The 24,693-nt window shown below is 38.4% G+C and overlaps 1 protein-coding gene across 3 annotated transcripts in view; it reads right to left on the bottom strand.

The window, feature by feature from the left end:
• Pde1c (phosphodiesterase 1C) overlaps window positions 1-24,693 on the bottom strand; it is a 459,933-nt gene that overhangs the window by 269,794 nt on the left and 165,446 nt on the right. The gene's annotated exons all lie outside the window — the stretch shown is intronic.

The following is a 24,693-nucleotide window of genomic DNA, read 5'->3' as shown; positions in this document are numbered from 1 at the left end:
AGACATCTCTCATCACCACCTGCATCACAGGCCTCCATAAGATACCTGGCAGACAATTTTTGGCTAAATCATGGATCTTTTTATTTATACAGAAGCAAGTTAGCACTAGATATGCATAATTATAGCTGAACATCATGGGTATCCAGTCTCTGCAGAGGGATCAGCTCCACATGTTAGGTAGTACCACATGTATCCATGAAGATATCTATTCAATAACAGTAATACCATTTTAGAGAACACAAAGATATCCAGACACAAGTCTCCTCTATGAGCTCAACTTGCTTGAGACCAATTTTCGACATACCATTCTAAGGAAATACCCATCCCAAGAGTGCCCATCTCCAGGGACTACAACTCACTATCAAGCTATTCTTCCATAATATCAAGATTTGAGAAAGACTATGTTACATATTTACTGATTGATAGTCTAGTCTGCAAACATGTCAGACATGAGAGCTAAGTGTGAAAGGTGAGCATCAAATGAAAATGATGTTGCAAATGTAGTGTTGGGTTAGCCAAAAGGTCATCATCAACATGCCAATATGTGACAATACATCATATTAAAAAATTCCCTTACATTAAAAAAACATTTTGTTGGATCTCATAGTTATAATTAATAATACACCTTGAGGCCATTTAAGATTGGTTGACTGAGTATTCAGCCTGTTGCTTAACCTGCCTTTGAGAAAAAAATATAACTACCAACCTTTCTTGCCTTAGATTTCCCTTGTAATCAACATTTCCAACCAAAGCATGGCTGTGACCTTGCTAGGTTCTCTTTCACACCCCTATCTCAGCAAATAATGTCTATGTGTATGTGTGCCATGATAATCATTTGCTGAAAACAAAACTAAAATTAAAGCAACCTTGTAAAATTAATATCCATCATAAATATTGGCTGCAACATATAGATATTGCTTGATAAACAATGATGTTTATAATATAATACTGTTTGTTATCTGGGTTCTTTGGGGTCAGTTAGAGTCAGCAACTAAATCTCTTGTAAAATTGTATTAAAGATTTCTGTAAACTATTCCTATTCCTTCCCTGATGTGATACTTTTTGTGCTGTTCAGTTTAAGAGGAAGCAAAGCCCTTTTCTGGAGACACACACATGGGCACACTCATGCACACACAGACTCAAGAGCTAGGAGCAGATAGACAGATAGATCCACACAACAGCATTTAGATTCAGGAAGGCATAGAAGCATAGATTCAGACTTATAAAATGGACATGGAACAACAGAACACAGACATAGAGAGAGAGGAGGGAGGAGAGAGAGAGGAAAGTCAAATCTGGGTTCACTTTTCGTTAAACTATATGAAAGGAAAATGCTCAATAATTTGTTTTCAATAATGCAACACTGACATATTATTGGTGACTCTGAGTTTATTATTAATGCATTCTAGCCAGCCCATTAATAGAACACAACCAGGTAGGACATGACGAAATGTTCCTCTGTGTCTTCTGGCTCTTCTGTAACAACATGGAATCCCTGCCTATTAAGCATGGGTGTAGCTTCCGGAAACTCTGTGCTTTGACATCAGCCAAACTTTTATGTGCCCAACCAAGCCAGCTTCATCACTTTTCCTTGGCCTCCCATCCCTTTATCATCTCCTAGCACCAAGGATCACCCAATTCCCTCTCTATTGGGCTTTCACATTCCTGAATTCTATGACCCTCAACTCCCTAATCACCCAGGGAACAGGTCATATGGAGTTAAATCTAAGCAGTCCTCTGCTCCAGAGACCATAGAACTCATTCAGTCCAGCCAATTCTGTGCCTGTTTCCCTGATCTCCCTTGTTCTTCCCACAGAAACTCAAGTCATGGCTCCTACTCAGGTACCCCTTCCTTCTGCACCATTATCCATTGCTTCCCCATATGGTCACACTAGGATCTATGGGTATAACAATTGTCTTTACAATGGCAGCTCTCTCCTAATCTGCTGATTGCATCATTCTGAAGCAATAAATAAAAACTGTTAAACACATAGTCTAGTCATAGGATAAGCATCGGACATCTGAGATCATGAGGCTTTTACAAAATACCTAATAATCTTTAAAACTTGTAGTTCTACAGCACAGAAAACCTGAGACATTTCCTAGGAGACTTAACTAAGCTCCAACATGTAATTCTGTGTCCCAAATGGGATCTTAGAGCTTAATATATAATACTATACAAGGTCAAAATAATCTGAACACTATTTGAACTTCAGTTAATAGGAGCATATCAATCTTTGAGGAAATCTAGATTTTCTGTATTTATTTAATCTGAAAGCAGGACACTTACACAATGACACTGGCTCACACTGATTATGCTCTTCCCAGAAGAAGGATTTTTATTTTTGCACCAAGACACTGTGACATAGCCTGGCCTTGATTCTGTGAAATTACATTTGTCTGAGGAGGCTTGGAATTTAACACTCTACCCATGCAGAAGGAATGCCTCTCTAACTCAACAAAGGCTCTTGAGGGAGCATGAGTTGTGTGTAGGGACAAGTCTGAGACAAAACCAGCTATGCCCATGCATGTAACAGGAAGGTAGAGAATAGGCATGTATGCACATAGAAAGACTTAACTTCTTGAACACCTGCCACCTGCAGCCCATCACAGAAGAAACCCTGGCTTGCTATGCCTGAAGGATGCATGAAGGTCATAAGGCTCCCTGAACCTTCATCAAGGACACCCGTGACAGCAAACGGATCTGTTAACAACCATCGTCATCCATGATGACCCCCTTGGAATGTCCACCCAAACTGCTTTTCCATCAGTCAAGAGCACATTAGGAACAGGAAACAGACTCACAAGCCCCTGAATACAGGACAGTTTTGAAGCCTTAACCACAGAGTTTAATATGATCTGGTTTTATTAATGAAGTCTGTTTCTATGTTAATTACATGTTAATGAAGTTCTGGTTTCAGGGGAAAGAACAAGAACAGCAGCCACTACATAAAGGTCTCACAATCAACTTCCTGGGCATTTCTCTCCATTCCTTCATTTTCTCATTCAATAATCATGCATTAAATTTCATCAGTGTGCCAGGTCCCATTCCAGATCCTAACACAGAGAGATGAATGAGGAGTTGGAGATGTGAGAGGAGGCATCAGAAATCTTCAGTGGATCCTACTCATAGCTTATACCAGTCTTCTTTTAAATTTACTGGTATATCTTTGTAGCTCTGGCCACTACAATAAACAGCAATGCACCACACCTAGGGAGTAAACAAGGTGTGACAGGTGCCCAAAGAAGACTCACCTACTCAGCCTCAGGGACCTGGGGAAAGCAGCCAGGAGACAGACGTAGGACATGAGTCTAAGGCCAGAGCAGCACTGCAGCCGATAGAAAGGAACACCAGAGCCACCCACCGAGGCAGGGGCAGAGACTGGGGAGTGCATTCTTGAAGAAAACCCAAAGGCTTGCTGGACCAACACAAGAGGCATTTGCACCTGTGCCCCCAGTGATTTGACACAGCACTGAAACACATCAGAGTTCTGTGGTGAATGCTTCAAAACATGCAAAAAAAAAAAGACCCTCATGCTCTCCCTTGCTTTCAAGAGAACATGAAAATGCAGAAAACACAAAGCAGCTACATCTGGTTTGTACTTCAGCCAGTCTTGGGGAAAGTGAGCTGCGTTTCCCCTGATCTTCATTTCCATTCCCTCCACAAACACTGCCAAGGAAAAACGTTAGTTGTGTGGATATCCTGGGTAGCTCGCCCAACCCAAGTCATCATCACCATTTTCATTATGTTGAACCTATTTTATAGCCCTGAAATTAAAGAAAACAGATGTGTTACATGATTTTTTTGCCTACAGAAAAAGAACCTTATCAAATGAAATACAACTAATTACTTCCTTGCAGATACTGACAAGTCTTGACAGTTTTATGTCTGTTAAGTAAATTCGTTTCTGCTTTCCTGGTGGTCTTAATTATCTGTCAGCCTTAGGATTGTCTCTGTGCTGGATACTTACCATATCACTATGACAGAATGCCTGCCATAAAGAACTTAAGATAGAAAACACTGATTTGGGCTCTTGGTTTTGTTGAGTTTATCCATCACAGCAGGGAAGGCATGGGAAAAGAACTTACACTGTGTCAGACAAGGAGAGAAAGTGAAATGTAGGAAGAGACAAGGACAAGATCCCAGAGACATACCCCTAGTGACTGATTCTTCCAAGAAGAGCCCACTTCGTTCATATGTTCAATAATATCATCATACCATCTATCAGGAGATGCATTACTTCAAATCCCTATGATTTAACTGTTTCTGGAAACACTCCACAGGCTCACCCAGAGGTTCATTTCACTCATATCCCTACTCATGTCCTAGGCATCTGTCAACCTGATCAAATTGACAATCAAGAAGTTTTACATCTTTCAAATAATTTTACTATTTTCTTGGTTTCTTTAACAATTAAATAAACCCACTGATGCATGTTTACTTTACACTTACATGTCTTTTTAAGAAGTAAGCCTCCAGCAACTCCAAAGGAGCCATGCTACCCATGGCTAACATTGGCTGCCCTGTCTTGAGGAATTCTTCTATAATTAGACTGACACCACTTATTGGAAACTTGAATTGCCTGCAATATGTTCATAAACTAGACACTTATACCACTGGGCAATATCCCCAAAAGTAATAACTCTATATGCTAAAAGGAATGAATTTCAATATACATCTAAGTAGGGCAGTATGCATTTAAATTTATACTTTTATTCCTTCTCCAGTAAGAAACAAAATGAATCATTTTTACAAAAAAAAGGACCAAAAACCATGAAAATGACTATCTATAGTGGATGCAATAGGAATATGGAGATTAGGATAGATATGAGAGAATAATTTCCTATTTGTAAATATTTTACACTATTAACCTGCGTAAATGTTTTAATATTAAAATAAATGAAATTCTCAAGTATAGAAACAGAAACATATGAATCCAACTATATGTCAAATTAATGATAGCTGTAATTACATATAAGAGTGAATTATTAACTCCTGGCAATTATAGAACTATGCATCCTTAAGGACATTTTTAAATCTTTGTGGCCAGGATTTTATGCATGCTATACAAGAAGCCTACTACTAAGTTTCTCCACCAGCTCTAAAAGATCAATTCTAAGGATCCATGCACATACACACAATGGAAAAATTCTTAAGACTTGGTGATAGTCATGAGACAATAATACTAAATCACATCATATGTAGGCTACAGAAAATTAACAACTGCAATGAGAATGTTGGAAATCACATGAAAAAAAATGGTGAAGTAAGAGAAGAAGCATGTGACTCTCAGTATGAACACACGATCATATTCAGTAGAAACTGAGAGCATGTTTGATAACTGATTTCATTAGTAAAGGATGAACTACTATTCCAAAAGAAAAAAATCACAAAAATAAAATGTGGGAAGTATGAGCAAGATTAGTTTCAATTTTTTAAGTAAAAAAAAATGTACCACAGGCAACAGAGTGGAGAAGAATCGGGAACGGCCAAGTACATCAGGACACACAGTAAGAGGAGGACCAGGGATGGCCAAGCACATCCAGGGCACACAGTAAGAGGAGGACCAGGGATGGCCAAGCACATCCAGGACACACAGTAAGAGGAGGACCAGGGATGGCCAAGCACATCACAGAAAACACTGCAAGAGGAGAACCTGTAATGGACAGATGCAGTAGGACTCTAGGGCAGAATCCTACCTTATAAAAAGAAATAAGGCCTCTTGGGGTTCAACTCATATATGCCTATGGTCCTGTGGTTTCCAGTGTAGAAACAGGGCCTTGGGGCAGCATCTTGAATTGCTTCTAACTTGTGACTTAGGTCTAGGCTCCATTTAGAAAGGGAGCAGTTTATTGGGAAGTGGTCACAGGAAACAGCAAAAGGCAGTGAGAGTAAATCATGGAATGAGAATGGAGCATCAGAGAGTTGCCATATTTGTGGGAAACTTCAATAGCTTTATAGTTTTTAGAAACAATATTTTGACACCTGCCCTGTAGTTTTGTATTAGACATGTCTCTTCCAGACAACTCAATAATATCCCTCGGCTGCCTTATCTTAGTCTACTACATTAGTTGTTACCTAACCCTGAAGGAGAAGTCCTTCTGTCTGGGGTGTACTTTTCAGACAAAAGCCAAGAATCCAGAACTGACATTCCTCAACCAACTCCCATATTAGTCTCCTACAGCCAAGGTCACTATCATCTAGCCCTACTGAAAGGCTAGACACTAAACAACTAGGAGCCTCTCTGATATCCCAGAACCCATTTTAGACAGGTCAATCTAAGCCTGTTTTTCCTGACTTTTCTGTACCTTTCCGGAAAAACCACAAGGAGGCTCTTATCCATAGACCTGCATTTTCCTCTGCCACATGACCAACCTCAATACTCCCGGTGTGGCCCCAGACAATGACACCCTCCTGTCTTCACATGGTATCTGTCAGCCCTCTTCTGACCTCTTGAATACAACACTAATATTAAATGTATGAAAAACAGGGCAACCAGGGCTAGATTCTAGAAAGATCTTCAGAAGGGCTGTCATTAATTTTCTGAATTACCCCCGTGAGGAATGGGAGAAGCAGCATCTTCCTCCGGGCTGCCACCAGCTGTGGACAGAGGAGCCACTTAGCTAACCCCTTGGCTTCCTTGGTTCTGTCCAAACACATGTGTGGGATAACTCCTTCATGGGTTGAGAATCCCTCTAGCAAAAATCGAAAGACAAGTGTGGGCGGAGGTTAAAAATGGGGCCCATAGCCTCCAAAACAATACAGAGAAACCCTGTCTCGTAAAAACAAACAAAAACAAAACAATAACAAAAACAAAAAGAAAACAAAAACAAAGGGGGCCCAGCAGAAGCAAAACCAGGGCAAGCACAGAGTGTCCACAGTTCTGCCTCCTAGAATCTCCCTTTACTCTCTCTTCCCTGGGAACACAGCGGGGCTCTGCACTGCCTCATCCCAGCTCAGTCGGGTGGCAACCTTCTGGCCACCCCTGAGAAAGCAGACGTGAACTGCTCTTCAGTCATGAACGCGGGCAGAATAGACTCCAGGGACACTGCAAAGTCTTCTCTGCCGAAACGAAAACTAAAACGTCCTCCTCACTCTAGCTTATTTTTAAGCTGGTTTTGAAAGCATGAAATGCTTCTGACTAAACAGAGACAGGAACAGAATCACATGGGTCTTTTTCCAATAATATCAAAAACCCCATGAGGGAAATCACAGGTAAACTAAACCATCAGGATACCAAAAATAGTGTGGCTCAGGTGCAGAAGGCAGACAGCTCCAGGGGGCCCACTCCATCTTATCTGCTCCTCCTGCCCCAACCCAGCTGTGAGCTCCTCTGACCGACCCATCCTCCCACTCTCTCCTCTATGTCTCTGCTGTAAACCCTTTCCCTTACCTCACAATGACGACTTTTCATGTATCCCGTTACCCTTCTAGACTGACTGTAGATCCACTTGACTAATAAACTCCATTGTAAGGAGCCTTAAGCCCAGCAAGAGAAAGAGCAGTCACATCCCAATGTGGCACTATCTGGTACTCACTGTATGCTGGGAAGTACTGTGATGTCTGGTAGGAACTGCCTTAGTAAGCAACCACTGGGCCAATGCTTCCCCAAACCCAGTTGAACATTAGCACAGTGCATCGCCAAGAGATTGAGTAACCTGGAGCACAGAGTAAGGGGGGAAAAAAACAACAATTTAACCCAAAATTCTCACTTTCCTCATCTCAGGTTCTAGGTGACACATCACACTGTTTATCCTTTCGCGTAACAGCAAACGCAGATACACGATGTAGCTTAAGAAGGGCCGATGTTTCAGAAAGTCTTTTACACAGGAAACTAGATTCACTGGGTTGATCCTGTCTAGGGCCTTGAGGAAGCAGTTTGTAGCTTTAGGGAAGGGAGCCCAGCTACAGGGAGGAGAAACCAAGCAAGGTGAGTTTAATGGGCTGGGGAAAGACAAAAATGAGAAGAATGCAAATTAGAAAGTAACCGCAGATTTATTCTGTAGCGTGCCTAATGGAGGCAGCCAATAAACTGTCGACAGGAGGAGCCCAAGGTGGCACAGCGATTCTATTTCATTCTGACAAGTGACTTTCAACTTGCTCCTGGGTTTTTAAAAAAATGTATAAAATCTCTGTTGGCAGAGGCTGAGAATTTAAGAGTCTTACAAGGCAGGGAGTAGGGAGGACATTTAATTCTCCAGAAAGAATAAAAAATGCCTCAGTGGTTTCCAAAGTATCTGTGGCATGCCTTTGTATCCATCCTTCCCCTGGGATAAGGTTCTTCTCTAGTATCTTATTCACTAAAACTGAAGGGATGACACAGAAAACAGGAAAAAGGAGCAGTATGAAAGAGCTGAGCCCCTGACGCTACCAAACTCCTATGGGTCTGTCTAGAATATCCTCCCAGCAAATCCCCTATTAAACTTTAGTTTTTAAATCAATTTAAGTATACAAAGAGCTTCATATGGTATCTACATGTTTTCTTGTTATTCCTGCCCCTCCCCTCTGCCCTCCTGGTCCCGTCTCCCTCTCTCTGGTACCCCCTCCCTAATTGGCTTCCTTCTGCTGTTCAGTCATACATATTCCAGTATTCTATTACCCTCCTGTACAGTCCTCTCCCTTAAGATCTCTTAATCTCTTGGTAGATTCTCTTTTTTAGTTTCATGATCTCCCCCAACACACATACATGCACACACATTAAAATCTAGACTCCACATATGACAGAGACATATGGCATTTGAGTCTGATTGGCATTGAGTAGAATGATGACTTCTACTTCCGTCCATTTTTTAAAAAAAATAAGAATTTCATTTTTCTTTGCGTTTGCATAAAATTCCAGTGTTTATATGTACCACATTTTATCCATTTATCTACTGGTGAACATCTAGAAGGAACCATACACAACTATAGGGTGGTTTTATTTCTCAGCTGTTGTGAGTCCTAAAGCAATTAATGTGTATGTACAAATAGCTCTGGAGGGGGGAACAATGGGACACCAGTGGTATAAAAGAAGAAATTGGAAAAATGGGTGGGAGGGAGAAAGTGAGGGATAGAGATGAAGTAAACACAGTACTCATATATATGTATATGTATATATATAATTTTCTAAAAATAAAAATTACAAATAAATGTCTCTGTAGCAGGATTTAGTCATTTAGGTATATAACCAGGAGTGGTATAGCAGGGTCATATGTAGGGTTACTTTTCATTTTTTAAGAAACATCTATATTAATTTCCATAATGGCTGCAAAAATTTACTTTCCTCCGTGTGTGTGTGCATATGTGTGTTTCTCTTTTCCCACATTCTCATCAGCATTTGCTGTCATTTTTTTTCTGATGACAACCATTCTGATAGAAGTGATGTGGGATCTCAAAGAAGTTTACTACATCTCCCTGATGGCTTGGGATGAACACTTTTTCAGGTATTTATTAGCTGATTGTATCTTTTTTTTTGAAAACTGTCTATCCAGCTTAGTAGTCCATGTACCTACTGGACATTTTCCCCTAGTATTTAATTTAGGCAGTTCTTGTATTCCAGGTATTAACCCACTGTCCAACATGTAGTGGGTAAAGACTTCCCCCCTATTTCATAGGCTGTTCCCCACAGAAATTGTTTTCTTTGATGTGCAAAATCATTTTAATTTCACTTAATTCCATTTACCAATTTCTGGGATTACTCCCTGTGCTACCAGCACCCTTTTTTGAAAGTCCCTGCTTAGTCCTATATCTTTAAGTTTTGTTTGTTTGTTTTATATTTTCTCTACTAGTTTCAAACATTAAGGCTCATATTAATTTTTTGGCAGAGTGAGAGGTCTATCCAGTTTTATCAACATTATGCTTTAAAGAAGCTGTCATTTACCAAAGGATGTTTACAGCATCTTTTGTCAAAATTTAGGCAGCTAAAAGATACCATGCACTTCAGACTCAGGAAGGCCCCTGGGCTGGACTTGAGCTGAATGCATTCTCCATGAGAACTAGTTTTCATGGTACCAGAAGACACCATGCAAGCTTCCAAAGGAAGAAGGCAACAAATGTCCTACCCAACTATAGCACCTATAAGCCACAACTAGCATGGCAGGCTCACCCTAAGGGCACAATAGTGGCACACATACCTTAGCAGTAACTAACTGATACATAATTAGACTTAAGAGACACTAAACAACAGAGAAACTGTGCCTACTACTGGAAACTTTTCTAACTACTCAGTGCTAATGGAATTTTGGATCTTAGAGGAGAACCTACAACCACTAGTTTACTAGACCATTATAATCCCTCTTTATACTTTAAATATTTGGCCTTATATCCACAGATAAGTGTAGTCTGAACTGCTTATCAAGGAAAATTCTCTTTGCAACTGATGGAGGCCATTACAGGAAACCATACCAATCAAAATTCAGAGTTGTGAAGTTCAGTCTCAATGGATGTATCTACAAATAACTCCTTCACCTAAATGTCCATGGGCATTGAGGAAGATGGGGTGTAAAGACTGTAAGAGCCAAAGGATCAGAATTTTGCTGTGAGTCTAGTAAAGTTGTAAGCTATGTTCGTAAAGTCTTCCTAACATGACAGCCTAAACGCGAGCTGAGCACAGACAATAATAGATGTGCTGAAGTGGAAGGTGGAGCCATGAGGCTGCAACCCTATGCAAAGAGCTACTGGCAACTAAGAAATGCTAAGAGTAAGATGAATATTCTTCCCCAGGGAGAGCATACCTATTGGCTATTGAATACCGAATAGTCAGCCCTGAAAAACTGCATACAAGTAACATTATCAACCTGATTGGGTTGTATTTAGAAATATGTATATGCATATACATACATGTATATAACAAAAATCAATGAAAAGTAAGTCCATGAGTTGAAAAAGAGCAAGGAAGGGTATGTGAGAGGGCTTGCAGGGAGGAAAGAGAAAGGAAAATAATGTAATTTTAATATAATCTGAAAATGAAAAGAAAAACTTAAATAGACAGCTGTATGTGTATTTATTTCTGAGTCTCCTGAACAGAAGTCCATGTGTCTATTTTGATGACAGCACTATACAGTTTTTGTCACCATGGCAGAGCCATGAAAGTAGATCCCTCACTTTCCAACTATAAAAGTTATGAAACTATTAGCAGAGACAGTAGGGGAAACACTTCAGCATACACGTATAGCCAAGCACTATGTCAACTCATGACAAGTGAGACATCATGAAGTTATAAAACAATCCATATCCAAAGAAAGCTTTTACATGAGGGAAGAGACATCCTACTTAATGGAAAAAATATTATGAACTATATGCATCTCTCGGGTGACACAAAAAACTACAGAACAAGAACTCAAGTGCCCCAATCAAAGAACAGGCTAAGGAAGCTGACAGTTCTCAAAAGCTGAAATAGAAACCACCAGCAAACACAGAGACGTAGACGTTCAAGCTCACTAGCCATGAGAAGTGCAAATTAAAACTACAGTGAGGGTCTATCCTGTCTAAGTAGAGTATTTCACTGAGAAAGCAAACAACAGATTCTGGTGAGGATGTGGACAAAAGGGTTATGCACTGCTGAACAGATTTACAACCTAGGGAGTGGTGTCCTCACTAGCATTTGCTATTTGGAAGGTAAACTAGTCCAGTCACTATGTGACTAGAGGAAACGTATAGGAGAGGATCAGCATGCAGCATTCGATCATCGCATCATTGCTCATGGGCTACTGCTCTCTTGAGGATCGGTGAGTCTCTTTGCCTTTTCACTGAACTGACTCCCGGCTTGACAAGCTTTGTTATTTTTCTCACCATAAATTTTCTTGTTTGTTGAATTGGTATTTTCATTCCCTACTTACACACTAATTTTTAATCAAAGAACATGGTTGAATGCTACCATCTAGGCATGTCAATTTCACATTGAATATACGTTTTAAAAAAGACATTAATGAAGATTTATTTCCCCTTCTGCTCAAAAGCTGCCTATTTTTACATTACATTTATTAGAGTCGGGGAGTAGTGTACGCATGAAATTAGAAGACAACTTGTGGAACTTCCTTCCTTCCCTTCTACTAGGTTGGTCCTGGGGTTTGAACTCAAGTCCTCAGGCTTGGTAGTCAGCTTCTTTCTTTCTTTCATTCTTTTTTTTTTTGGCTTTTTTAAAAATTAATTTACTTTCTCTCCTCCTGCTTTCCCCAGCCCCCCACCTCCCATCTGCTCCTCAGATAGGGTAAGGCCTCCCCTTGGAAGTCTACTAATTCTGTCTCATCATCTCATTGAGGCAGGACCAAGGTACCTGTCCATCCCCTACCCCTGTGTCTAGGCTGAGCAAGGTATCTCTCCATACAGAATGGGCTCCACTAAGCCAATTTGTGCATTAGAGTTAGATCTTGTACCCACTGCCAGTGACCTCATATATTGTCCCAGTAGCACCATTGTCACCTATATTAAGGAAGTCTAATTTGGTCTTATTCAGGTTCCCCATTTGTCACACATGAATCAGTGATCTCTCACTTGCTTGGGTTAGCAGATTCTGGGGGTTTTCCCATCATGGTCTTGACTCCTTTATTCATATTATTACTTCTCCCTCACTTCAACTATACTCCAGGAGGTTTGCCCAATGGTTAGTTGTAGATTTCTGCATTTGCTTCTACCTGTTTCTGGAAGAGGGTTCTAGCTTCTCTGGGATTGTGGATTGTAGGCTGGGTATCTTGCGATTGAGTACATACTATATTTGTCTTTCTGGTTTTCAGTTACTTCACTCAGGATGTTTTTTTCTAGCTCTGTCCATTGTCCTGTGAATTTTAGGATGCCACTGGTTCTTACCGCTGAGTAGCCAAGGTTGTTTCCAAGATCTGGCTATCACGAATAATGTTGCTATTAACATAGATAAGCAAATGTCCTTTTGGTGTAAGTGTGCTCCTTTGAGTATATGTCCAAAAAGGTATTGCAGGGTCTTGAGCTTTGTCGATCCCTAATTTTCTGTGATATCGCCATACTGATTTCCCCACCAGCTGGACAAGCTTGCACTCCCACCAACAGTAGCAGAGTGTTCCCCTTTCTCCACATCCTCTCCAGCATAAGCTGTCATTGCTGTCTTTGATCTTAGTCATTGTGACAGATGTAAGATAGAATTTCAGAGTGTTTTTTTAGTATATAGAAATGAGTATGTTTATTCTTTCATTTTTCAGTTCTATACAAATATTAAAAAGATAAAAATTTCTTTAATATTTGTAGAAGAAAAGTAAACATCCATTTGAAAACTTCAAAACTACAGATAATTTGAGAAACATTTTCTGGTATTTATATTCTGGTTGCTAGAAAATTGTTTCAGAGGTTATGCTTTTGGAGGAGAGAGGAATGCTGACTCTCAGTATCAACTAATTTCTATTTGTAAATACCCTCATCATAGTAAACTTCAAGTTACAATATCATGATAACTGGCTCCCCCAATCCTGAAAAACACAGAAGTTGTCTCCAATGACTGTTATAAGATGGCCCCAGCATCAACATTCTGCAAAAGGTCAGATGTGAAAGGAAACCATATGTTATTAACAAAATTTCAGGAAAATAAACCCAGTTTCAGAGTGGTTTTGATTTGCATTTCCCTGATGACTAAGGATTTGAGCATTTCCTTATGTGTCTTTCCACCATTTGAGGTTGTTTTGTTGAGAATTCTCTGTTTAGGTCTGTACCCCATTTTTTAATTGGATTATTTGGCAATTTTATTTATAGTTTCTTGAGTTCTTGGTATATTTTGGAGATCAGTCAGATGTGGTGTTAGTGAAGATCTTTTCGCATTCTGTAGGGAGCCATTTTGTCTTGTTGACCATGTTCTTTGCTTTACAGAAGCTTCTCAGTTTCAGGAGGTCCCATTTATTAGTGTCTATGCTACTAGTATTTTATTTAGGAAGTGGTCTCTTGTGCCTATGTGTTCAAGTGTATTTCCCACTTTCTCTTCTATGAGGTTCAGTATAGATGGATTTATACTGGGGGCTTTGATTCATTTGGACTTCAGTTTTGTGCATGGTGATAGATATGGATCTATTTGCATTCTTCTACATGTTGACAGACAGTTATACCAACACCATTTGTTAATATTTTTTTCCTTTTTCCATCTTATATTTTTAGCTTCTTTGTCAAAAATTAGGTGTTCACAGGTGTGTGGGTTGATATCAGGGACTTCAATTATATTCCATTGGACCACCTGTCTGTTTTTATGCCAATACCAAGCTGTTTTCATTACTACTGTTCTAGAGTAGAGCTTGAAATCAGGGATGGTGATACCCCTAGGTGATCCTTTCTTATACAATATTGTTTTGGATATCCTGAGTTTTTGTTTTTCCATATGAAATGAGTATTGTTCCTTCAAAGTCTGTGAGGAATTGTGCTGGGATTTTGATGGGGATTGCATTGAATCTGTAGATTACTTTTGGTAGGATTGCCATATTTACTATGTTGATTCTATCTACCAAGAGGATGGGAGATCATTCAATTTCCTGGTGCCTTCTTTTAATATCTTTATTTAAATACTTGAAGTTCTTGTTATACAGATCGTTCACTGTTTGGTTAGAGTTACTTAGAGATATTTTATGCTATTTGTGGCTATTGTAAATGGTGATGTTTCTCTGATTACTTTCTCAGCCTGTTTGTCATCTGTATATAAGAGGGCTACTGATTGTTTTGAGTTAATCTTGTATCCTGCTGCATTACTGAAAGTGTTTATTGGTTGTAGGAGTTCTCTGGTAGAGTTTTTCAGGACACTTATGTAAACTATCTTATTATCAGCAAATAGTGAGTTTGATTTCTTCTTTTACAATTTGTATCCCTTTGATGTCCTTTTGTTGTCTTATTGCTCTAACTAGAACCTCAAGTATTATGTTGAATAGATATGGAGAGAGTGGACAGTCTTGTCTTGTTCCTGATTTCAGTAGGGTTGTTTTGAGTTTCTCCTCATTTAGTTTGATGTTGGCTGTTGGTTACTGTATGGCAATGTTCTTTCTGTTTCTATTGTGTGGAATAATCTTACGAGTATTGGTAGTAGATCTTCATTGAACCTCTGGTAGAATTCATCTAGGCCTGGGCTTTTTTTTTTTTTTTTGGTTGGGAGACTATTGATAACTGTTTCTATTTCCTTAGGGGTTATAGGTGTGTTTAAGTTGTTTATCTGTTCTTGATTTAATATAGGCATGAGGTGCTTATCTAGGAAATTTTCCATCTTCTTAAATTTTTCCCATTTTGTGAAGTACAGGTTTTTGAAGTATGATCTGATGATTCTCTAGATTTCCTGTCTGTTGTTATGCCCCTCTTTTTGTTTCTGATTTTGTTAATTTGGACATTCTCTCTCTGTCTTTTGGTTAGTTGGATAAAGGTTTGTCTATCTTGTTGAATTTCTCAAAGAACCAACTCTTTGTCTCATTGATTCTTTGCATTGTTTTCTTTTTTCTATGTTATTGATTTCAGCCCTCAATTTGACCTTTCCTTGCTGTCTACTCATTTTTGGGTGAGTTTTCTTCTTTTTGTTGTAGTGCTTTCAGTTGATCTGCTAATTCACTAGTGTGGGGTTTTTCCAGCTTCTTTATGTAGGCATTTAGTGCTATGAACTTTCCTCTCAGCACTGCTTTCATTGTGTCCCACAAGTTTGGGTATATTGTGTGGTCATTTTCATTAAATTTTAGGAAGTCTTTTATTTCTTTATTTTTTCCTTGATCCAATATTGGTTCTGTTGATCGTTTTTCAATTTTCACATGTTTGTGGGCTTTCTGAAATTAACGTTGCTGTTGAATTCTAATTTTAAGTTGTGGTGATGTTTATTCCAATTTTTTGTATCTGTTGAGGTTTGCTTTGTTGTTTACTTTTGAGAAGGTTCCATGAGGTGCTGAAAAGAAAATATATTCTTTTGTGTCTGGATGGAATGTTCTATAGATGTCTGTTAAGTCCATTTGAATAATGACATGTTATTGCCCTTATTTCTCTATTAAGCTTCTGTCTGGAATATCTGTCCAGTGGTGAGACAGTCTCCCACTATTAGTGTGTGGGACTTGATCTGTGATTTAAGCTTTAGTAATATTTCTTTTACAAATGCAGGAGCCCTTGTGTTTGGGGCATAGATTTGAGAATTGAGATTTCTTCTTGATGCATTTTTCCTGTGATAAATATAAAATGCCCTTCTTCATCTTCTTTGATTGATTTTAGTCCAAAGTCTGTTTTGTTTCTTATGTCCATTTGATTGGGAAAATTTTTCCCAACTCTTTACTCTGAAGTAATGTCTGTCTGTGAGGTTGAGGTGTGTTTCTTGTATTCAGCAGAAGGATGGATTCTGATTTCGTATCCAATCTATTAGCCTGTGTCTTTTTATAGGTGAATTGAAACCATTTATATTAATGAATATTAATGACCAGTGATTGCTAGTTCCTGTTATTTTTGTTTTCATTGTTGGTGATGTTATTGAGTGTTTAATTCCCTTCTTTGAGATTTGCTGTTGTAAGTCCATGTAGTTCCTGTATTCTTGTGGATTTAGGGGACTTCCTTGTGTTGGTGTTTTCCTTTCTGTGGGACTGGGTTTGTGGACAAGTATTGATTAAATTTAATTTTATCATGGAATATCTTTTTTTCTTTTAAAGATTTATTTTTTTAATTTAAATGTTTATGTGTAGGTCTGTGTGTGGGTATGTATATGTAAAATCTTATTCACAGAAATCAATGTTTAGAAACAGCTCACTCCCATTGATAGGTGACAAAAATGTGATACATACATCATATTATAAAAGAAAACTGCCACTTATGAAACTCTACATGAGCCTAGAGGACATCACACTAAGCAAACAAGCCATTTACAGGGAGATATGCAGAACATATCATAGAATATCTTGCTTTTTCCACCTATGGTTATTGAAAGCTTTGCTGGGTAAAGTAGTCTGGGCTGGATCTGTGGTCCCTTAATGTATGCATAACATCTGACCAGGACCTTCTGGCCTTCAGAGTTTCCATGGAGAAGGCAGGTGTAATTCTGATAGGTCTGTCTTTGCATGTTACCTGGCCTTTCTCCTTTGCAGCTCTTAATATTCTTTATTCTGTATGTTTATTGTTTGATTATTATGTAGCTAGGGAACTATTTTTTTAGATTCAGTCTTTTCATAGTGTCCCAGATTTCCTGCATGTTTTGTGTTAAGGATTTGTTGGATTTAAATTTTTCTTTGACCAATGAATGTATTTCCTCAATCGTATTTTCAATGCCTGAAAGTTTCTCTTCCATCTCTTGTATTCTGTTTTGCATTTTTCATTATTCCTGCTTACCTGGCTTTGGTGCCCAGTGGCTCTTTTTAGAATCATAATGTACACTCTAGAGCAACACTGTACAATAGAACAGATGACAGCTATGTGGCATTTTAACTTTCCTAGAAGCTACATTTATTAAAGACAAACAAACAGAACTAACTTCAATAGTACACTTTCTTAAAGACAATAATCTAAAATGTTATCATGCTAACATACACCAATAAGATACAAAATATTGAATCCAGCATGGGACTGATCAAGACCCCCTGAATGTGGGTGTCAGTGAGGAGGCCTAGATAATCTATTGTGCCTTGGGCAGTAGATCAGTACTCATCCAGAGTATACACACGGACTTTGGACTCCCATCCAACAATGTGAGACGCACTCTCACCCTGAACTCTTGGGGGGAGGGTCTAGGCCCTGCCCTGGATGAAATGACAATCTATGGACACCCCCATGGAGGGCCTCACCCTCCCTGGGGAAATGAGGGGATAATGAGGGGGTTGGGGGGGAGGGCACGGGAGGAGGGGAGGGAAAGGGAGAGGGACCTGGAACTGACTTGTGAAGCAACCTTGTTCCTAATCTAAATTTAAACTGAAAAATAAATAAATTAAAAAACCATACTGTTAGCCGGGCGGTGGTGGCACACGCCTTTAATTCCAGCACTCGGGAGGCAGAGGCAGGCGGATCTCTGTGAGTTCGAGGCCGGGCTGGACCGATAGCCTCCAAAATAATACAGAGAAACCCTGTCTGGTAAAAACCAAAAACAAAAAAAAAAAACAAAAAACCATACTGTATTTTTCTTTATGTGCTATATTATTTAATTTTTGTTAGCATACAGCAATGTATAAAATAATGGCTTTGATAATATTTTAATATATGCATATATTGTTTCTTGATCATGCTCTCTCTGGTAAGATTATTAAAACATTCTTATTTTGAAAAAAGATACAAAATATTGATATTTTTAATTTTACTATCCTTAAGATTTTGTTTAAATCTTTTTTAAAAATCTCAATTAAGGCTACCCAAATTTTATATATTCTAATAGCCACAATGTACAGAAAATTACAGCCTACAGAATTTATTTGGATATATTTTTTGATTTGTCAAAACATATGCTTGAGTAATTCTTTCCAAGAATGATATTTGGCGTATGAAATATACACAAATAACAACTTAGCCACAGACCTATTAAATTTTAATTAAGTTTTGATATTTATGTACTGTATACTGTCGAGAGTTGGGACTTGGCTTTGGTGGGTTTTTCGTTTGTAATCAATTTTATTTACCTATGACTCATTTATTTTCGTTGGTTTTTCTTCTATGGGCTCCACCTCCCTTTTCTCAACATTTTTGTCACATTGATACACTGTCTTTTAGTCTGTTTTCCCTGAGTCGTTTCTGTACTTGAATGCGGACTTTAATCCCTTTGCTGGGCACTTGTTTTCTCTGTGTTGTCTCCTTTGCATCATGTTTAAAGGCACCTGCTTCTCTTCGTTACATACAAGGCTATTTCTTCTTGCTTCTATCAGAGAATACATATTATTTCTACATACCATTTCTATCTTTTCTCTCGTGATTTTTAGGATGGCATTTGATTCTCCTACTCCTTTATATTTTGTTTCATTTTGAATTTATCCCAACCAACCTATACCCTTTTATACAACAATAGTTGTTTTCCACAAGGCAAATTTGCTCTGGGTTCCAATCACTACTTGGGCTGCCCGACAAAATCAGCAGAAAGAACCATGAGTAAGAGTGGTGTTAGTATTTAAACAGTTCATTATTCCATTAAGAAGTGAACCATCTAAGCCCAAACAGTGATCAGATAAAGCAGAGATGGGATGTTTTAAAGCATAGCCTCTTGGGCATACTGAGCGCTTACATTGTCCCCAAAGTCTATTTACAGATTAATCTGATTCAGTGGATCATTAGACAGTGAGATCATCAATTCTAAGAGGAAAATTCTGGATGGTTCTTTATCCATAAAAAAGAATGAGTCTGTTCAACAGAGTAGTGCTGCAGACAAGATTAAAGAGCCATTGTTTCCAATAGAATTCTAAAGCTCTGCTTGACAGACATCTGATAATGTTAATGTAATTATTTGAGTGCATTGGTTAGATGAATAGTTGAGAGTTACATGAAAGCATTTCAAAAGTTTTCTACAATTTATATTTTCACTAATTCAGACACTCACACCGCCCCCAACATTTAAGGGAAATTTTCTAATACATAGCTACCTTGAAACAACTTGATGTCCACAAAGCATGCACATATTTATGTCTCACCATCTGCTAGATGACTCATGTATAAACCTACCTACTATTCCTCTGGGAAACTTCAGGGTTGATTTTTAAGTTCATTATAAAAACTTGGTGGGAATGAACTCAGAGATACAGTGCATACAAAGGCACCATGAATGCTAGGCAAAATATGACACACTAACCCTGGGCCTTCAATGGCACGTGTTCTGTGGTCAAAAATAAATGTGCTAGAAACCGATTGCTTAGAAATACAGAACTTTCCCCCCTTTGACTCAAATTATGCATTGCTGGTAATAAAATAAGTAGAGTAGGTCATATGCTGGCAATAATCTAAGGAAAAGAATCATGACTTGCTCATCTTCATGACTCTGTGCCCAAGGTTGACTCCGAAGGTTAAATTTTTATCTGTTTCTAAGCTACCTATATCTCAAATTGTAGGTATCACATGAAAAGCTTACATGAACATCTCATCAGCCTTGTCTTTCTCCCTAGCAGCCTCCAATATAGTATATGCACTTCCAGTTTCTGACTCAAGTAGCTCACCCCTTGTCCTGCCTTCCTATGTGCTCTGGTAGATTAGGAAATTGAACTTCACAAGATTATTGACATGGAAGACAAACCATTTGTCATGGTTTAAAATAAAATGCCCCCAAAAGGAAGTGGCATTTTTAACAGATGTGACTACAGGACAGTGGTGACACATGCCTTTAATCCCAGCACTTGTGAGGCAGAGGCAGGTGGGTCTCTGTGAGTTCAAGACCAGCCTGGTCCACAAGGGCTAGTTCCAGGACAGTCTCCAAAGCCACAAATAAACTGTCTCTAACCCCCCCAAAAAAAGAGATGTGACCTTGTTGGAGTAGATATGGCCTTGTTAGAGGAAGTATGTCACTGTGGGAGTGGGCTTTGAGGTCTCCTATGCTCAAACTATGTCCAGTAAAACAGTGTACTTCCTGTTACCTGTAGATCAAGATATAGAATTCTCAGCTCCTTCTCCAGCTCCATATCTGCCTACACATCACCATGTCACACCGTGAAAATAATGGACTAAACCTCTGAAACTGTAAGCTCCCTCCCTCAATTAAATGTTTTCCTTTATAAGAGTTGTTGTGAGCCGGGCGGTGGTGGCGCACGCCTTTAATCCCAGCACTCGGGAGGCAGAGGCAGGCGGATCTTTGTGCGTTCGAGGCCAGGCTGGACCGATAGCCTCCAAAACAATACAGAGAAACCCTGTCTCGTAAAAACCAAAAAAAAAAGAGTTGTTGTGGTCATGGTGTCTCTTTACAACAATAGAGAACCTAACTAAGACACCGTTCCTTCAAGGACCCCAAAAGCTGCACCTGCAAATGTAAGATTTCAACAGAGCCCTCAGTCCCACGAGATGGCCAGGGAGCTGTTCTCAGTTCAGCCTATGCAGGATGGGGCACCTCTGCCAACTATACTTCAACTCAAGCTTGACCAAGACCTAACACATACCATGAATCAGGAATCTAATATATAATCAATGACTTATTAGTGTAAATCATCAGCGTTGTTTTATTGCTATGTCTACATAGCTTGTCTATGGATATCCAATACACCAGTACAACTTGTTGATGAGGCCCCATTTCCTCCACTGAATTGCTCTTGCAGTGTCGTTGACAATGTTGGGTGTTTTCCTGTGAGTCCCTTTCTGGGTTTACTGTTCTATTTGACTGACTTGTGCATTTATTCTCTCACCAGCACCACTTGGTCTTGACTATTGTCTGAAAATCAAATAGACCAGTCATTAAGTCTTTTTCAAAATGGTTTGACTTTTTGGTTTTGCTTATTTTTCTATGTAAATTACAGAATATATAAAACTCTAATGTACACTCATAAAAAATCATGATAGTATTAATTCAGGAACAGCTAATGTTTTTAATATGTTGTATCTTTGAATGTAGGAGCACATCAAGGACATGTACCAAGTAACAGTTTGGTTAATAACAGACTGTACATACAGTGGCAGTCCCAGGATGCCATACCATAAATGGCATCATTGTGTACATATCTTCCAAGTATGTGTTCACCTAGCAGTGTGTTTCTAGACTGTGTCCTCATAGTTAAGGGGTGCATTATCTGATGGCTTGCACTTTGAGGTTCTAGGAATCATCTCATGAGTACTGCAGTGTTGGTGAAGTTTTCAGTCTACATCTTTGCATTTGACCTAGTTAGAGTACTTACACACACCATTGCCTCAATTTTCTGTCTAGTATACTGCAATACAATGGGATTGCATGTTTATCTTGTACAATACAACATTACTAAACTCACTTAGTAGTTGTTGAACTTTGAATAGATTCTTTGGTGTTTTCTACATAGAAACAATAATGTCACTTGTAAGTGGGAAAATTGTATTTCTGATAGGCTTTTAAAATTTGTTCATCCATTGAGGCATCAACTAGGACTTTTAAAGGAATGTCAAACAAGGAAGGTATGATATGACATCCTTGCCTTGTTCTCAATTGCAGGGAAAAGCATCCATCTTTTTGTCCTTTAGTTAACTGGAAGGGTTTTCTTTGTACATACTCTTTATCTAATCAACAGACCAACCTACAATCTGAGATTATTTTTACTATGGGTAGTTGCTGAGTGGCTCTCAGTGTTCTTTCTGCATCAATCATATGATATTGTGTGATTTTCTTACTTTAGTCTGTTATTATAGTGGGCATATTGATTGATTCTTTAGAATAGTCAGTGATCTTGATATCCCTAGAGTTACTCCCAGCTGGTTAAAGTCTATTATTCGAATTATTATTCATATCATTAGGGACTATTTGCTAATACTCTGATGGGAGTTTTTGTATCTATAGTTATAAGACTTTGGTCTGTAATCTCTTCTGGTTCTATCTTTGCCTGCTTTTGGCATCAAGACAATGCTAGCTCCATAAATTAGCCTTCAGTTCTCTAAAAGAATTGGTAGACAGCCAATGCTTATTTGCTTATTTTACAATTTTCAGCCACACCATGTGGATCTTAAATTTGTATTAGGGAGGTTTCTAATCACATAGTAGTCATAGTGCTATTAGATTGCTTCAGTTTGGATAAGTTGTATATTTTTGTGAGAGTGAAGTATATTTCATTTAAGCTCTGGAATGTAACTACTACAAAGATGTTCTGAGTATTTTATTGTCCCTCTGATACATGCTACTGTGACATGATGTCCCATTTCTTACATTTGTGATTTTCTAGAAGTTTCTCAATCTGATGAATCTTTCAAAGAATCAACTCTGTTGTCTTTATTTTTTTTCTAACAGTCAAGTGTGGTTTAACACTTGAAGATTCACTCTTATATAATTAGTCTGTTTCTTCTCTGTGCCAGCATCATAAAGCATAGTAGGGCAGCTGCATTGTCACTCAGTTTTGAGTACAGAAGCTTTACACCTTCTAGGACTGCCATCATAGACATAGTCCATTCTTACACAACACATCCATGTATCTTGGTTTTTAATGTCACCAACTATTACTCTTACCTTTATTATTTACATTATGGTCCTTGTTTTCGGTTTGTTTAGCTCTTTTTCAAAGTTAATTTTTGACTTTTTAAAATACATATACACATTCAGGTGCAACAAACTTTCCCCTCAACCCCATCTGAGCAAAGTGTACATTTTGAGTACCAGAAACTTTGATAAACTGCATCTTTATCCTCACTCAACACAGCATGATTTTATTCCTCTTCATGATTGAATTGTGGTGTTACTTTCCACTTATTTGAAGGTCTGCCTCTTGGGTTTTTCTTATTACTTCCATTATAGTTAGAGATCACATTCTGCACAATTTCAATTCTTTTACATTTCTTAAGCATGTTTTATGACTGGGGGTCAGCCTATCTTGGGATGTATCCTTTGCATATTTTGGAAGGAAATGCATATTTGGCAGTTACTGAATGAACTAGTCACTTGACAACAATTAAATATTGCTGATGGTGTTGAGTTCTATAGCTTTGCTTCTGTATGCTCTATATATGGTTGGAGGAGGTATGTTGATGCCTCCAACTATAATTATATAGCCAGCTATCCATTTCTCATTTTAGCTATCTCAGATTCTGCTTTACTTCTCAGTCACTGGCGAATGAGATATGAATGAGATTGGTGCCTTCTTGGTGAGCTGACCATTATCATGACACAACACTCCTCTCTGACTCTTGATTGCGTGATCACTAACATCTCCTTGACCTGATGATGCACTAGAGATTTCCATTGATTAATGCTAACATGACCCTCTTTTCCATTCTTTAACTTTCAATTTGATTAAATGGTTACATTTGTCTCTTAGAGGCGATGCATAATCGTGTTTTCTAATCTATGAAAATCTGCCCATTGATTGCTATACTTAGATAACTTGACTTTAATGTAGCAATATATACTGGGGATTTACATTTGTTTTTTTTTTCATCCCTCTTCCTGTGACTTACTTGAGTAAGAATTACATTTATCTATAGGGCATCTTTGTAGTTTTCTAAGAAGATATACTGGATATTGAATTATATCTTGGATAAACAATAATAAAATAATAAATACTATTAAAATTCTAGAGTTATTGTTTTGCCAATTCAAGTATAGAACCCTTATATCCACTTACATCCCTTTGTTTTCCCAATGTAAAGTATAATTTTACGTTTCCTAGTACACATACTAATTATGTTGTTTCCTTTATGTATGCTTAGAACCACACTTAGAATTTTGTGATTTGTCTTCAAATACTGTAAGTAATTAAGAAAACTCAGAGATGAGACTTTATTTACTTGTACTTGATATTTGCTGCCCGTCCCTTCCTGGTCTTTCAAGGCTCTTCATTCTAAGTTTCCTTTAGTTTGTAACGTCCTTTAGTCCTCTTTCAGCCCAATTTTTTCTTCATCTTATAATGTGTGGACTGTTGCTTCATTCCTGGGGAACAACCTGCTGGTTGCAGATTTCTGGGTTGGCAATTCTTTCCTTATAACACTTGAAAATATTGTATTTCCATGGCTTCTGGTGGGGAATCTGCCATAATTCAAAATGCTTTCCCTTCCACAAGTCAGTTGTCTGTTTTCTCTGGCTGCTTTCAAGATTCCTCTTGAATTATTTTATAAGATTGATTAAATGTGCCTTGGCATGGATTTTATTGGTCTTACTCTCTGACACACAAGCAGAGAGAGATGGGATATTGCCTCATTGCTGTAAAGTAAAT

Source organism: Mesocricetus auratus, unplaced genomic scaffold (genome assembly GCF_017639785.1).
Source record: "Mesocricetus auratus isolate SY011 unplaced genomic scaffold, BCM_Maur_2.0 Super-Scaffold_100676, whole genome shotgun sequence".
NCBI classification, from domain to species: domain Eukaryota; kingdom Metazoa; phylum Chordata; class Mammalia; order Rodentia; family Cricetidae; genus Mesocricetus; species Mesocricetus auratus.
This window is presented reverse-complemented; position numbering and strand designations above follow the sequence as displayed.